Source organism: Phascolarctos cinereus, unplaced genomic scaffold (assembly GCF_003287225.1).
Source record: "Phascolarctos cinereus isolate Bilbo 61053 unplaced genomic scaffold, phaCin_HiC Scaffold_8;HRSCAF=390, whole genome shotgun sequence".
NCBI classification, from domain to species: Eukaryota; Metazoa; Chordata; class Mammalia; order Diprotodontia; family Phascolarctidae; genus Phascolarctos; species Phascolarctos cinereus.
Window position 1 is genome coordinate 77,087,034 of NW_027556291.1, and position 16,942 is coordinate 77,103,975.

The 16,942-nt window shown below is 37.8% G+C and overlaps 1 pseudogene; it reads left to right on the top strand.

The window, feature by feature from the left end:
- Nucleotides 1-12,182: 12,182 nt before the first annotated feature.
- LOC110203488 (protein PHTF1 pseudogene) lies at nt 12,183-15,087 on the top strand (annotated as a pseudogene).
- The last annotated feature ends 1,855 nt before the right edge of the window (nt 15,088-16,942 follow it).

Sequence of the window (16,942 nt, forward strand, 5' to 3'; positions counted from 1 at the left end):
GTTGATCATACCACCTTGGGAGAACTGAAAACTTACAGATCCCTAGAAGTATCTCTGAAAACAGCTGCACAAAAACCCCAAAGCTTGGGGGTACATTCTCCACATTGGAAGCAGACCCCTACCTTAACAAAAAGTTTATAACTCAAGTAATTGGCTGGGATCATGGGCAAACAAAGGCACATAGACCACAGAATCTTTTTTTGGTAACAAAGAAGATCAAAACATATAACCAGAAGAAGACAAAAAAGTCAAAGCTCCTATATCCAGAGCCTCCAAGAATAATATGAATCAGTCCCAGGCCATGGAAGACCTCAAAAAGGATTTTGAGAAGCAAGTAAGAGAAGTAGAGGAAAAACTGGGAAGAGAAATGAGAGTGATGTAAGAAAATTAGGAAAAACTAGTAAACAGCTTACTAAAGGAGACCCCCCCCAAAAAAAAATACTGAAGAAAATAACACCTTAAAAAATTAGCCTAACCCAAATGGCAAAAGAGGTCCAAAAAGCCAGTGAGGAGAAGAATGACTTCAAAAGCAGAACTGGCCAAATAGAAAAGGAAGTCCAAAAGCTCACTTAAGAAAAAAACTTCCTTACAAAATTAGAACGGAGCAATTGGAAGCTAGTGACTTGATGAGAAATCAAGACATTTTAAAACAAAACCAAAAGAGTGAAAAAATAGAAGATAATGTGAAATATCTCATTGGAATAACAACTGACCTGGAAAATAGATCCAGGAGAGATAACTTAAAAATTATTGGACTATGTGAAAGCCATGATCAAAAAAAGAGCCTAGACATCATCTTTCTAGAAATTATCAAGGAAAACTGCCCTGACATTCTAGAAGCAGAGGGTAAAATAGAAATGGAAACAATCCACCAATCACATCCTGAAAGAGATCCCCAAAGGAGAACTCCTAGGAATATTTTAGCCAAATTCCAGAGTTCCCAGGTCAAGGAGAAAATATTGCAAGTAGCCAGGAGGAAACAATTCAAGTATTGTGTAAACACAATCAGGATAACACAGCATTTAGCAGCTTCTACATTAAGGGACCACAGACCTTGGAATATGATATTCTGGAGAGGAAAGGAGATAGGATCACAGCCAAGAATAACCTACCCAACAAAACTGAGTATAATCCTTCAGGGAAAAAATTAAACATTCAGTGAAATAGAGGACTTTCAAGCATTCTTGATGAAAAGACCAGAGCTGAACAGAAAATTCGACTTTCAAATAGAAGACTCAAGAGAAACATGAAGAGGTAAACAGGAAAGAGAAATCATAAGGGACTTGTTAAGGTTGAGCTGTTCACATTCCTGCATAGAAAGATGATATTTGTAACTCATGAGACCTTTTTCAGTATTAGGGTAGTTGGAGGGAAAAATTATATGCATATATCTATGATAGATAGATAGATAGATAGATAGATAGATAGATAGATAGAGGGCACAGGGTGAGTTGAAGATGAATGGGTGATATCTGGAGAATAAAATAAGGGGTGAGAGAGGATTATACTAGGAAAAGGAGAAAGGGAGAGGTAGAATGGGGTAAATTATCTTACATAAAACAGACAAGAAAAGGCTTTTAGAAAGTGGAAGGGAAGGGGGGGAAGGTGAGAGGGAATGAGTGAATCTTACTCTCATAGGATTTGGCTTAAGGAGGGAATAACATACACAATTGGGTATGGAAATCTATCTTACCCTATAGGAAAATAGGGGGAGGAAGGGAATAAGAGAGCAGGGGGATGACAGAGGGGAGGGCAGATTGGGGGAGGAGGCAATCAGAAGCAAACACTTATAAGGAGGGACAAGGTGAAAAGAGAGAATAGAATAAATAGGGGGCAGGATAAGATGAAGGGAAATACAATTAGTTTTCCACAGCATGACTACTATGGAAGTGTTTTGTGTGACTACATATATATAACCTGTATCGAATTGCTTGCCTTCTCAATGAGGGTAGGTGGGGAAGGGGGAAAATTTGGAACCCAAAGTTTTAAAAACAGATGTTAAAAATAAATGTTTTCACATGCAACTGAGAAATAAGATATACAGGCAATGGGGTAAAGAAATCTATCCTGCCCTACAGGAAAATTCAAGGGGAAGGAGAGAAGAGAAGGGGGTGCAGAGATAGAAGGGAGGGTAGATTAGGGGAAAGGGTATTCAGAATGCATGCCATTTTGGAGTGGGGGGAGAGATGAGATGTGGAGAAAATTTGAAACTCAAAATATTGTGGAAGTGAATGTTGAAAACTAAAAATAAATAAATAAATTTTAAAAAAGAAAGAAATGATGAGCAGGTGGACTTCAGAAAAAACTGTAAAGACTTACATGAACTGATATGAGTGAAGTGAGCAGAAACAGGAGAACACTGCACACAGTAACACCCACATTATGGGATGACTGACTTGGCTCTTCACAGCAACGCAAGAATCTAAGACAACTCCAAAATCACGATGGAAATTGCTATCCACACCCAGAGAAAGAAATATGGAGTCATACTATTTGGTTTCCTTTCCATTTGTTGTTTTGTTTTATTGCTTTATTTTCATGATTCCTCCCATTAGTTCTAATTGTTCTTTACATCATGACTAATTGGAAAATATGCTTAACATGAATGTATATGTAGAGCCTGTATCGGATTGTATGCCATCTTGGGTGGGGGGAAGAAGTAGGAGGGGGAGAAAATTTAAAACTCAAAATATTATGGAAGTGAATGTTGAAAACTAAAAATAAACAAATGAAATTTAAAAGAAAAAAGTCAATTTTTCTATATAGCTCTGTTTTTTTTTCTCAAGAATGAATTAAATTCCTCTACTTCTTTGCATGCCAATTTTCCACCCTCATTGATTATACTCAATTTTGCTGGGTAGGTGATTATTGGTTTTAATCTTAGCTCCTTTGACCTCCAGAATATCATATTCCAAGACCTCTGACTCCTTAATATAGAAGCTGCTAAATCTTGTCTTATCTTGATAGTGTTTCCACAATATTTTAATTGTTTCTTTCTGGTTGCTTGCAATATTGTCTCCTTGACCTGGGAACTCTGGAATTTGGCTATAATATTCCTGGAAATTTTCCTTTTGGGATCTTTTTCAGGAGGTGATGTGTACTCATCATATTAAGCAGTAGAGGGGCTTGACTCCTCCACCTCCACTTTGTCACTTGATGATGTATTGGATCTGTGGTTGGAGTCAGGGAGACCTGAATTGAAATCTGGCTTCAGATACTTACTAGCTGTGTTACCCTGGGAAAGTCATTCAAACTTGTTCGTCAGTTTCTTTACCTGTAAAATGGGGATAATAATAGTACCTATCTCCCAGGGTTGTTGTGGGAATCAAATGAGATAATATTTGTAAGCACTTACCACAGTGCCTGACACATAGTAGTTACTATCTAAATACTTATTCCCTCTCTCCATCCCTAATAAGTATTAAATGCCTACTATGTGGCCACACTGTGCTAAGCACTGGGGATGCAAAGAAAGGCAAAAGTAGTCCCTTCCCTCAAGGAGCTCATAGTCTAATGGAGGAAAATAACATGGAAACAGCCATGTTAAAACAAGACACAGAAAGGATAAATCTAAGATAATCAACAGTGGAGAGGCCCTAGAGTTAAGGGGGGACAGGCTTCTTATCGAAGGTAGGATTTTAGTTGGGATTTGAAGGAAACCAGTAAAGCCAGGTGGCAGAGTTAATGATGGAGAAAATTCCAGTAGTGGTGGACAGCCAGAGAAAATTCCCAGAGTTAAAAGATAGAATGTCTTGTTTGGGGAATAGACAGGAGGCCACTTTCATTAAGTCAAAGAGTAGGGGGTGGTGGTGGGAAGGGGTGTTTAAAGTGAAAGAAGAATGAAAAGATGGGAGTGACAGGTTATAAAGAGCTTCAAATAACAAATAAAAGATTTTATATTTGATCCTGGAGGTGATAGGGAGACACTAGAGTTTGGTGAATAGAGGTATGACGTGGTCAGGACTGCACTTTAGGAAGATTACTTTGGCAGCTGATTGGAGGATGGACTGGAGTGGGGAGATACTTAAGGCAAGGAAATCAACCACCAGGCTATGGCAATAGTTCAGGTAACTGGTGATTAAGACTTGTACCAGAGATGTTAGACCTTGGCAACCAATAAGATGTGAGGGGTGTTGAGAGAGTGAGGAATAGAGAATGAAATCTAAGTGTCCAGTCTGGGGGATTGGAGGATGATGGTAATCTAGGCAGTTCTATGGAAGTTAGGAAGAGGAGAAGATTTGGGGGAAAAATAAATAGTTCAGTTTTGGACAGGTTGATTTTAAGAAGGGAAGGGACAGGTAACAAGCATATTTAAATGCCTTTTATTTGCCAAGCACTGTATGAAGTACTCTGTAAATTTTATCTCATTTGATCCTTATAACAACCCTGCAAAGTTGGTGCTATTTTTATCCTCATTTTACAGTTGAGGAAACAGAGGCAAAAAGAGGTTAAGTGATTTGCCCTGAATCACACATCTGTCTGAGGTTAGATTTGAACTCAAGTGCTCCTGATTCCAGGCCGGGAATTCTATCCACTGCAACACTTAGCTAGCTCTAGGATATCTAGTTTCAGATGTCCAATATGCAGTTGCAGATATAAGACTAGAGATCAACAGAGAGGTTAGGCCTGAATATGTAGATTTGAAAATCCTTAGCATAGAGAGAGATGGGAATTGAATCCATGGGAGCAGATGAGATCACTAAGTGAATTAATATAGAGGGAAAAGTAAAGAGGGTATAGGACAGAATCCTATGGGACATCCATGGGTAATAGGCATGACCTAAATCCAGCAAAGAAGACTGAGAAGGAGTGGGTAGATAGATAGGAGGAGGACCAGGAGAGGGCAGTGTCATGAAAAGAGAGAGGTGAGAGGATCTGGGAGAAGAGGGTGTTCAAAAGTGTCAAAGGCTGTAGAGAGGTTAAGAAGGATGAGGACTGAGAAGAGGCCATTAGATTTGGCAATCAAAAGATCATTAGTGACTTTGAAAAGAGTCAGAGGCCAGACTATAGAGAGTCAAGAAGAGAGTGAGAAGAATTGGATGCACCTATTTTGAGAGAGCCTTCCCAAGGAGTTTAGCCACTAATAGGAGAGGAAAGGGATAGTAGAAAGGAGGGATGGATCAAGTGACTGTTTTTCAAGGAGAGATGGGATGTATTCCAGTGTTCCTGCAATCAGACCATGTCTTCCATCTCCTGCCCCTGTGACACTTCATTCTGAACAATGCTGCTCTCCCTGTCTCCCTTCGGTCACTGCCATGTTTTTTTAAAAAATTAATTTAATATTTTGTTTTTCCACCAATTACATGTAAAAACAATTTTAACATTCTTTTTTTTTCTTCAAATTTTGAGTCCCAAATTCTCTCCCTCTCTCCTTCTCCTTCCTGCACATTAAGAAGGCAAGCAATTTGACATAGGCTATACATGTATAGTCATGCTGTGAAAGAAAACAAGACACAAAATGAAAAATAAAGAAAGTAATGGAAAAAGTATGCTTCAATCTGCATTCAGATGCCTTCAGTTCTTTCTCTGGAGATGGACAGCGCCTTTCATCATAATTCCTTCAGAATTGCCTTGGATCATTGTATTGCTGAGAACAGCTAAGTTATTCACGGTTGATCTTCATACAATATTGCTATTATTGTGCACAATGTTCTCCTGGTCCTAATAATTTCACTTTGTATCAGTTCATGCAAATCATTTCATATAGCACAATAGTATTCCATCACAATTATAAACAACAACTTGTTCAGCCATACCCTCAATTTCCAATTCTTTGCACCAAAAGAGCTGTGATAATTATTTTTTGCCATATAGGTCCTTTTCCTTTTTGTTTGTTATCTCTTTGGGATGCAGATATAGCAATGATATTGCTTGGTCAAAGAGTATGCATGGTGTCAAAATATTTTGGAGATACCCTGTTTTCCAGAACTAAGGCCTAACAAACAGGCTGTGAGCCTGTCCTGAGCTTGGCATAACAATAATCCTTTGCACTCAGGATGATATCACCCTCTGGCAAAATGTATTGCTTGGACCAGCACCAGGTGTTCACTGAGGGATTTAGCTCCCTCTATTTCCCAGGGCCATCCATCACATGTTCACAATCAATGACAGATACTGCTTTCCTACTCCCTTCACAGAACTCTGGTTCTGTGCCCCGCAAGGTGGGCATGACCCCTAAGACTTGGGATGATACTGTTCCCACAGGGCCCGTGGGAACAGGAACTCAGGACCTAAAAATAATTATGTCATGGTCCAACCCAGGATGTATATAATAGCTGCCTTTAGTCCAGCATGTTGAGCCTTCCTTCTTAGGAGGGGTGGCTTCGGTATACATGTGACATTTTCCTCACTCTGAAATTAAACTTCTGTTTGTGTCCTGACTCTCCTGTCTCTAGCCTGCTCTGTTTTTTTTTTTTTTGACTCTGGCCACCCACAGGTTAGAGGCCAGTTCTGGTCCAGTTAATAATGGGTTTTATAGCCCTTTGGGCATAGTTCCAAACTGCTCTCCAGAATGGTTGAATCAGTTCACCAACAGTGCATTAGTGTCTTCATTTTCCCACATCCCCTCCAACATTTGCCATTTTTCTTTTCTGTCATATTAGCTAATATGACAGATGGGGAGTTGTAGCCCAGGGTTGTTTCAATTTGCATTTTAGTGATTTTTAGCATTTTTTCATATGACAATAGATAGCTTTGATTATTTCATCTGAAAACTGCCTGTTCATATCCTTTGACCATTTATCAATTGAGTAATGGCTCCTATTCCAATAAGTTTGACTCAGTTTTCTATATATTTGAAAAATGAGTTCTTTATCAGAGAAACTTGCTATAAATTTTTTTTCAAAGTAATGATCATGCAGTTCCCTCCATCCTGATTTCCACATTTGTCCTACTCTCTCTCCTTTCAGCCTATGCATTCTCAAAAGTGTTTTGCTTCTGATTTTTACCTCCCCTAATCTGTCCTTCATTCTATCAGCCACTCCTTTCTCTTATCCTTTTCATCTCCTGCTTTCCTGTAGGGTAAGACAGATTTCTATACCCAAATGAGTGTGCATGTTATCCCCTCTTTGAACGAATTCCAATGAGAGTAAAGTTCATACACTCCGCTTTCACTTCTCCCACCTTCCTCTCCACTATAAAAGTTCTTTTATGCCTTTTTTATGTCAGATAATTTACTCTCATTCTATCCCTTCCTTTCCCGTTCTTCCAGTGCATTCTTATTTCTCATCCCTTAATTTTCTTTTTTAGACAATCATACCATCACATTCAACTCACACCCATTTCCTCTGTCTATGTAGTCTCCTATAATAATGAGAAGCTTTTTAGGAGTTACAAGTCTCATTTTCACATGCAGGAATGTAAACAGTTTAACCTTGTTGAATCCCTTATGATTTCTCTTTCCTGTTTACTTTTTTATGCTTCTTTTAAAAGTCAATTATTTTTTATTCAGCTCTGGTCTTTTCATCAGGAGTGTTTGAAAGTCTTGTACTTCATTACGCATCCATTCCCCACCCCCCCTTGAAGTATTATACTCAGTTTTGCTGGGTAGGTTATCATTGGTTGTAATCCTTGTTCTTTTGCCCTCTGGAATGTCATAGTCTCTGCTCTTTTAGGGGGGCAGCTAGGTGGTGCAGTGGATAGAGCATTGGCCCTGAAGTCAGGAGGACCTGAGTTCAAATTCGGCCTCAGACCAAACACTTGACACTTACTAGCTGTGTGACCCTGGGCAAGTCAGTTATTCCCAATTGCCTAAAAGCGAAAAAAAAAAAAAAGAGAGAGAGAGAGAGAGAATGTCATAGTCTCTGCTCTTTTAATGTAGAAACTGATAAATCTTGTGTTATTCTGACTGTGGCTCCATGATATTTGAATTATTTGGCTGCTTGCAGTATTTTCTTCTTGATCTGGGAGCTCTGGAATTTGGCTCTAATATTCCTGGGAGTTTTCATTTTGGGATCTCCTTCAGGATGTGATTGGTGGATTCTTTCAATTTCTATTTTACCTTCTGATTCTGGAATATCAGGGCAGTGTTCCTTGATAATTTCTTGAAAGATAATATCCAGGCTGTTCTTTGATCATGGCTTTCAGGTAGTCCAGTAATTCTTAAATTTTATCTCCTGGATCTATTTTCCACATCAGTTATTTTTCCAAAGAGATATTTCACATTGTCTTCTATTTTTTTTCATTCTTTTGATTTTGTTTCATTGTTTCGTGATGTTTCATATTAGCTTCCACTTGCCCAATTCTAATTTTTAAGGAATTATTTTCTTCAGTGAGATTTTGTGCCTCCTTTTCCATTTGACAATTCTACTTTTTAGGAAGTTCTTTTCTTTTTTTTTTTGTTGTTGGTTTGTTTTGGTTTTTGGTGAGGCAGTTGGGGTTAAGTGACTTGCCCACGGTCACATAGCTAGTCAGTGTCAAGTGTCTGAGGCCGGATTTGAACTCAGGTCCTCCTGACTTCAAGGCCAGAGATCTATCCACTGAGCCACCTAGCTGCCCCAGAAGTTCTTTTCTTCAGTGTTTTTTTGTACCTTCTTTACCAAGCTATTGACACTTTTTTTCATGATTTTCTTGCATCACTGTAATTTCTCTTCCCAATTTTTCCTCTATCTCTCTTACTTGATTTTTAAAATTTTTTTCTTTTTTTTTTTAGTTCTTCGGTGGCCTTGGGCCAATTCATATTTTTCTTTGAGGCTTTGGATGTAGAAGTTTTTACTTGCTTTCTTCTTCTGAGTTTGTGTTTTGATCTCTTCTGTCACCATAGTAACTGTCTATAGTCAGGATCTTTTTCTGCTGTTTGCTCATTTTCCAGTCTATTCCTTGACTTTTAATTCTATGCTAAAGTGGGGCTCTCCTTCTAGAGTGGAGGAGGCACTGTCCCAAGCTTCCAGTTTTTGGTGCAGCTTTTTTCAGAGATAATTCTGGGGACCTATAGCTTTTGGTTCTTCCAAGGTGGTATGATCTATGGAGAGGTGTGTTTACTACTCTTCTGTTCTGTGCTTTGGTCTGTGAGGGACCATAAGTACTCTTTTCCACCCTGGAACTGTGAGCAGGATCCCCAGTTCCATGTGGCTGCAAGCTCTGGTGTGTCAGTGATCCTCCTTGTCCTGGATCTGTGACCCAGGACTGTGACCCAGATCCAAGTATGGACAATGTAACAGAGTCCTGCCCCCAGTGCCAGCAAAGGGACCTGTAAGTGCCTTCCGACCAGTTGTCTGACTCCCTTACCATCAGTGAGCTGAGAGGTCTGGAAGCCTCAACTGCTGCCACAGATTCAATTACTCCCAAGGCCTGTTTTTGGTTGGCTGGATCCTGTTCTGTGTTGGCAGAGTCTGTGCTGGACTGCACTGCACTTTCTTCCAGGTACAATAAACCTTTTCTGTTTATCGTCTAAGTTGTCTTGGGATGCAAAGTTGTTTCACTCCTTCCTTTTGTGGGTTCTGTCACTCTGGAATTTGTTTTGAGGTATTATTTAAAGGTGTTTGGGGGAGAGTGCAGGCAAGTGAATAAATATAATAAATAATAAATTTATGTACATAATTATGTATTATATATTATATATAACTAAATAATAAATTTATTTATATAAAAAGCAGTAGTTACAATCATCTTGTATGAGAAAACAAAAGCAAATAATCAAAACATTTAAAACAATAAACAAATAAATTACATTAAGCTGAAAGGAACTAATGTCAGCATTAAACTTCTTTGCCACAAATGCCTTAGCATAAAAACTTGGCAGGAACTTGGCAGGAACTGGGCAGGAAGCTATGCTTATAATTACTTTATATCCTACATTGTTGTTAAAGTTGTTAACTGTTTCAGTTAGTTTTTAGTTGATTCTCTAAGTATTCATCAACTGCAAAGAATGATAGTTTTGTTTCCTCATTGCCTATTTTTATTCCTTTAAATTCTAGTTCTTGTCTAATTGCTATAGGTAACAATTCTAGTATAATATTGAATTATATTGTAACATAAGTAATCATCATCATTATCATTATTATTATGTAATAATGGACATCTTTGCTTCACCCTTGATCTTATTATCCCCATTACAGTTAACGCTTGCTCTTGTTTTAAAATAGATATTACTTTATCATTTTAAGAAAAGCTCCATTTATTCCTTTGTTTTCTAGTATTTTCAATAGGAATGGGATATTGTATTTTTTCAAAAGTTTTTTTTTCTGCATCGGTTGGTATAACAGATGATTTTGTTGTTTTTGTAATTAGTATAATCAATCATACTTATAGCTTTCCTAATATTGAAGCATTACTGCATTTCTGTTATAAATTCCACCTGATCATAGTGCATGAGCTTTGTGATGTATTGTTGTAGTCTCCTTGCTAGTATTTTGTATAAAATTTTTGCACAAATAATCATTAGGGAAATTGGTACATAGTATTCTTTATTTTTGTTATCTTTGGTTTAGGTATCAAAACCATATTTGTGTCACAGAAGAAATTTGCCACGACTCCTTTACCCATTTTAAAAATATTTTATATAGGATTCAAATTAATTGTTCTTTAAATGTTTGGTAGAACTCACCTGGGGATTTTTTCTTAGGGAGCTCATTTATAGTTTGTTCTGTGTCTTTTTCCAAAATAGGATTATTTAAGTATTCTATTTCTTCTGTTAATCTAGGCATATTTTATGTTTTTATATTCATTCATTTCATTTAGATTGTCAGTTTTATTGGCATATATAATTTGGCAAAATAACTCCTAATAATGGCTTTAATTTCATCATCATTTGTGCATTCACCCTTTTCATTTCTGATGTTGGTAATGTGGTTTTCTTCTTTTATTTAATCAAATTAACCAATGGTTTATCTATTTTATATAACTAGCTTCTAGTTTTATTTGTTTGTTCAAATTTTTTTATTTCCAACTTTATTAATCTTTCCTTTGATTTTAAGGATTTCAATTTTGGTGTATAATTGGGGATTTTTAATTTGTTCTTGCTCTAGTTTCTTTATTTTAAATTGCATGACAAATTTATGGATCTGCTCTTTCTCTCTTTTATTGATGTAAATGTTTAGAGATTTGAAATTTTCTTTAGGCTGCATCCCACAAATTTTAGTATGTTTTTCCATTGTTGTTATTATCTTTAATGAAATTATTGATTGTTTCTCTGAGTTGTCCTTTGACCCATTCATTCTTTAGAATTAGATTAATTTCCAATTTAATTAATTTTTGTGTATTTTCCCAAGGTCCTTTATTGAATGTGGTCTTTTTTTTTAAATTATAGCCTGGTGCATTTAATATTTCTGCTTTTCCAAATTTGTGTGAGGTTTTTATGCCTTAATGCAAGTTCAATTTTTGTGAAGGTGGCATGCACAGCTGAGAAAAACAAAAACAAAAACAAAAACATACTCCTTTCTATTCTGATTCAATTTTCTCCAGAGGTCTATTATATCTAACTTTTCTAAAATTCTATTCATCTTCTTAACATCTTTCTTATTTTTTTTGTTAGATTTATCTAATTCTGAGACAGTTAAGCTGAGATTCCCCACTAATATAGTTTCATTATTTCCTCCTGTAATTCATTTAACTTTTCCTAGAATTTGAATGCTCTGCCATTGTTTGTATTGCTATCACTTCTATGGTACATTTTAGCAAAATAGTTTCCTTGCTCATCTCTTTTAATTAGGTCTGTTTTTACTTTTGCTTTGTCTGAGATCATGATCACTACTCCTGCCTTTTTTCAAACAGCAGAAGCATAATAGATTCTGCTCCAGACTCTTATATTAACTTTGTGTGTCTTTCTGTTTCAACTGTGTCTCTAATAAACAGCATACTGTGGGATTCTGGTTTCTAATCCATTTTGCCTGGAGTTAGGAAGAACCCGGTTCAAATTCAGCCTCAGACTCTTACTAGTTATGTGACCCGGGCAAGTCATTTAATCCTGTTTGCCTCAGTTCCTTATCTGTAAAATGAGATGGAGAAGGAAATGGCAATACACTCCAGTATCTTTGCCAAGAGAACCCCAAACAGGAACACAAAGAATCAGACAGGTGTGAAACACAGAACAACATACCTTTCAATAGATGGGCAAGATATGACGTCACTATACGCACGCAAGGCGCGGCCGTCTGTGCCGCCAACAAACAGGCACGCAGGCGTTCGTTCCGTGGTCTCCTTGGTAACCGCCCGCCGCGGGTGTCTCTTCAGGGGTAAGATGTGGCCTGCGGTGGGGCCCCGCGGCCTAGCCAGGGTCGCGGGGAAAAGCGGTCCCGGTCACCGAACTGAAGGGCAACCAGCACCAGGGCGGAGCGCCACTGTCAGAAAGGGTCGGGGTGAGGCGAGGCATGCCAGGGAGAGGGTGAGTCCCAGCAGCCGGCCCTGTTCCCCACCCGGCAGGCGTCCCCTCCCCCAGGGCATCACCTCCGGTCGGTGCCACCGGCGCTCCACAGCAATGTCCAGAGAGAGTCATGGGGAGGGAGAGGCAGTCTCTGAGCCGGGTAACCGCCCTCCCGGGCTGACACATTTTCTTTCCCTTGTTCTTGGTAAAATCTTCTCTGGAGGTCTATCCCAGTTAGAGAAAGATGCCATATTGTGGTACCAAAAGAAAATTGGAGTATACAATCAGCAGATGTGGGAACACCGTATTGAACAGAACCAGATACAGAGCTTCAGAAACAAACCGAAAAAGATAAGTAACATCAAGCCCTACTTGATTGACGTCGACATAAAAAAAGGCCCAACATTTGCCAAAGTCAAACCTGAAATTTCCTGGACATCACTAACTCGGAAGGGAATTGTTCGGGTTATTTGTTTTCCATTGTTCAGCGAATGGTGGATTCAGGTTACCTCTTTACGAATCTTTATTTGGCTGCTACTGCTTTACCTCATGCAAATTACAACAATTGTATTGTATTTCATAATGCCTGTTGTGAATTTAAGTGAAGTGATTGGTCCAATGTGCCTTATGGTACTGATTGGAACTGTTCACTGTCAAATAGTCTCCCCCCAGATTGCTAAACCTTCAGGAACCAATGGAAATTGGAGGAGGAAAAAATTATGTGAAATTGTAAAAGGTGATGGCAGCAGAGAATGTGGAAGTTATAACTGTTCTGATACAGTCAGGGGAGTAGAATATTCCAATTCTGCATCCCTAAATGGTGGTTCTTGGGGAAATCTCTTTTGCAACAATCCAACAAAAAGAGTAAAATTATTAACTGATAAAGGGATTGAAACTGAAAACACTCAAAGTTATTTTTATCTCAGCACAAAGAAAAAACATCCCCAATCAGAAATGAGAATGTGGCAACCAAGAGAGAAAACAAAACTTTCAGATGGGAAAAAGAGGCGGGAAGGTAATAGATGTTTAGGAAATGGAGTTTCAGGTGAGCTGTCAATTGAGAATGATTGTAAAGAACAGACACAGAGAAGATTAGAAAGGGTCTCAAGTGACAATGGCTATGAAATCAAGAATGAAAAGCCATTGATTTCTTCAAAACATGCAAGCACTCAACTAAAGAATATTTCCACTTCAAGATGGTGTCACACAGTCAGAAATTCAGATAGCCTGGTTGAATCAGAGTCAGCTGCCTTTACTCAGAAGTGTCCATCCAACATCAGTAGTGGCTCTACAAACTGTAGTCAGAGGGACTTTGAAAGCATCTGCCCTGACTCAGATGCAGAGGATGTGTTGTGGGATGACTTTTTGCAAGGGCCTGAATGCTACTCTTCGGCTACAACTGACAGCGATGAAGCAAATGTGAAGGCCCTGCCCCCAGGCACCAAGGAGGATCCAAAAGAGGATATTTTCAAACTGAAACATTTGTTCTGGCTTCAGAACATGAGCCCTGCCTCTGACCGAGTTAATGCAATAATCTGGGAAGGTAATGAATGCAAAAAAAAGGATATGTCTGTTTTGGAAATCAGTGACATCATCATGAGTAGGGTTAATGCATATCAGCAGAGTGTAGGTTACCAGATGCTGGGAAAAATTACAGCTATTGGGTTAGCATTTTTTCCATTCTTATACCGAATCTTGTGCAAGAAGAACTTGGCCCAAATACCATCCATCTCAGCTGAGGAGCTCCTGACTCTCTTTTGTGGGGCACCACCTTCAATACTGATCATCATTTTGGCAACAATCAATGTTTTTGAACACTTGTGTCTGACCTGGATGTTCTTTTTTATGATATGTGTAGCAGAGAGAATGTACAAGCAGCGATTTTTATTTGCAAAGCTTTTTAGTCATATTACCTCTGCCAGGAAAGCTAGGAAATATGAAATCCCCCATTTCAGGCTCAAAAAGGTGGAGAACATTAAGATATGGCTATCACTACATTCTTATTTAAAGAGACAGGGTCCACAGCACTCAGTTGATGTGGTTGTATCTTCAGTACTCTTACTGACACTTTCAATTGCTTTTATTTGCTGTGCCCAGGTTCTCCAAAGCCAGAAAACCTTTCTGGATAATGTTTATAATTGGGAGTTCCTAATTTGGGAAACAACCCTGCTGCTTTTTTTTATTACATCTTGCCTCGCTGGGGTCTGAAACCAATAAGAAATACAGTAACATTTCAGTATTGCTTACAGAGCAGATTAATTTACATCTCAAAATGGAAAAGAAGCCAAATAAAAAAGAACAGCTCACACTGGTGAACAACGTGCTAAAGCTATCAGCCAAGTTACTCAAAGAGTTGAACACACCATTTAGACTCTGTGGCCTAACCATGAATCCCCTAATCTACAACATAGCTCGAATGATTATCCTTTCAGTTGTCTCAGGGATTATAAGTAATCTACTAGGATTTAATGTAAGATTGTGGAAAATTAAGCCATGAGCTGAGTGGTGTATTTGGACCATAAACTCTTGCTGATATCCATCCTTAACCATTTGATGAACAACTGCAGAAACAAGTGAGACAGCCATTTTCTTGCATGCTAAATGACCAATCATTTCTTTTCTGATCATATAGATCTCAATTGATGGGACAAGTTATTTCTATCCCAGGGAGAACTCTAGTTCATCATATTGATAGCTATGGAAATAATGACAACCTTTTAGCAGAAAAGAAAAAAGTAATCTAGAAGCATTAATGTACCTAAACAGGAATTTGGCATGTTCTTTGAAATAAAAACACTGACCAATATTGCTCATTGTTTCTTTTTATTTTTCAGTTTAGTGTTTCTTAAATTAAATGAAGTTGGCTTTCTCTTTCAATCAGCAGGAATTGAATATTGATTTCTACTATAAAAATTCCCTAAAATTGGGTAAAAGTCATTTCCCCAAACAAAAGCTATGCTTATCTCCTGGGACTGTGATAGAGAGTTGAAAATCAGGTTGCTTCCTGGAATCAAACAAATGGACCGGAACTTACCAGATTTGCTTACCTTGTATGTCTATGTTTCTCAATCAGTGGAACAGATGATATCAGGCATACTGAAAGAAGAAAACACATTACATTACTCCTATTCAATTTCTTAAGGTTCATTCTCAAACAGGTTGTCCAGTGTTCCATCCTTGGGTCACAGTGTGAACTCTAGGAGGAATCCAGGACAATCTAAAGGAAAGGTTTTATGCAGTTAGAATCCAGGAGTGTAATCATGGATGTGGCCTGACAACAATGTTTTTGCTATATTCCTTGTAGTTTAGTGCAATTATGGTAAGATTCCATTCAATTGAAAGAATTGATTTGTCTCCATATATCTGCCTTTTTACATTTGTTTTTATATCTCTGAGCCTTTGTGTATGGTATATTTTTGTAAAAATCCCATGTCGTGCAAAGATAGAATTTCTTTTTTCTTTAGCAGTCCCATTTAGAAGACATTTAGTCTTTTAGTGCTAATTTCTCCAGAGATTTGTTGATTTCTATATTTCCCTTTTATCTTTCTATTACATTTATCTAAAACCGAGAGGACATTGAAATTTCCTGTTGCTATTATGTTACTGTCTGGGTCTTCCTGTACTTCAATTAATGTTTCCTTTATGAATTTAGTTGCTAAGTCATTTAGAGCATAGAAGTTTAATATAGATGCTCATTTGTTATCTATGGTTCTTCTCAGTCTAAAGCAGTTTCTTTGTCACTTTTAATATTTTAATTATTTGCTTTTGCTTTGTCACACATCATGATTGTAATTCCTGCTTTTTGGATCCACTTCATGCATAGTGAATGTTTCTGTGGCCTCTCATTTTTATTCTAGGTACATTTTTAAAAAGTGTTTCTTTTAAGCCACAGTTGTAGGGCTTTGTTTTCTTATTCAGCTGGTCACTCTCTTTTAATTGGACATTTTAATTTGTACACATTTAGAATTATGAGAGTCAGGTTTATATTTTCTTCCATTTCTCTCTAATATTAGATTTTCCCCCTCCAGTTTAGTTATTTAGCTTAATCTTTTTTAAGGCAATCCTATTCTCACTAGCTTTCTTTCCTTCATACCTCATCCCCACTGGATTTTTTTTCCCCTTTCCTTAATTTCGGAGTTTTGCTTATTAGTTCCTTTTATGTCATTCCTTTTATCTGGTTATTTAGTTCTTCCCCTCTTTTATTCCACTGAGTTAAGTATTCAAGGCAAACCCTTCTTATAAATGTCCTCTTCAAACTTTTGATTCGTTAATTTCTAAAATACTATTTTCCGTTTGTGTTTTGTTTGTTTTTGTTTTTGGTTGGGCAATGGGGGTTAAGTGACTTACCCAGGGTCACACAGCTAGTAAGTGTTATGTGTCTAAGGCTGGATTTGAACTCAGGTCCTCCTGAATCCAGGGCCACTGCTCTATCCACTGTGCCACCTAGCTGCCCTCTAAAATATCATTTTCTGCACCATTTCCTTTTTTTTAAAATTTGATTTATCAACAATCACTTCCATATGCTTTTGAGTTTAAAATTTTTCTCCATCCTTCCTCCCCACCACCCTCCCCAAGACGGCACAAAATGTGATATAGGCTACACCTTTACATTCCTATTAAATATATTTTCACATTAGTGAAGTT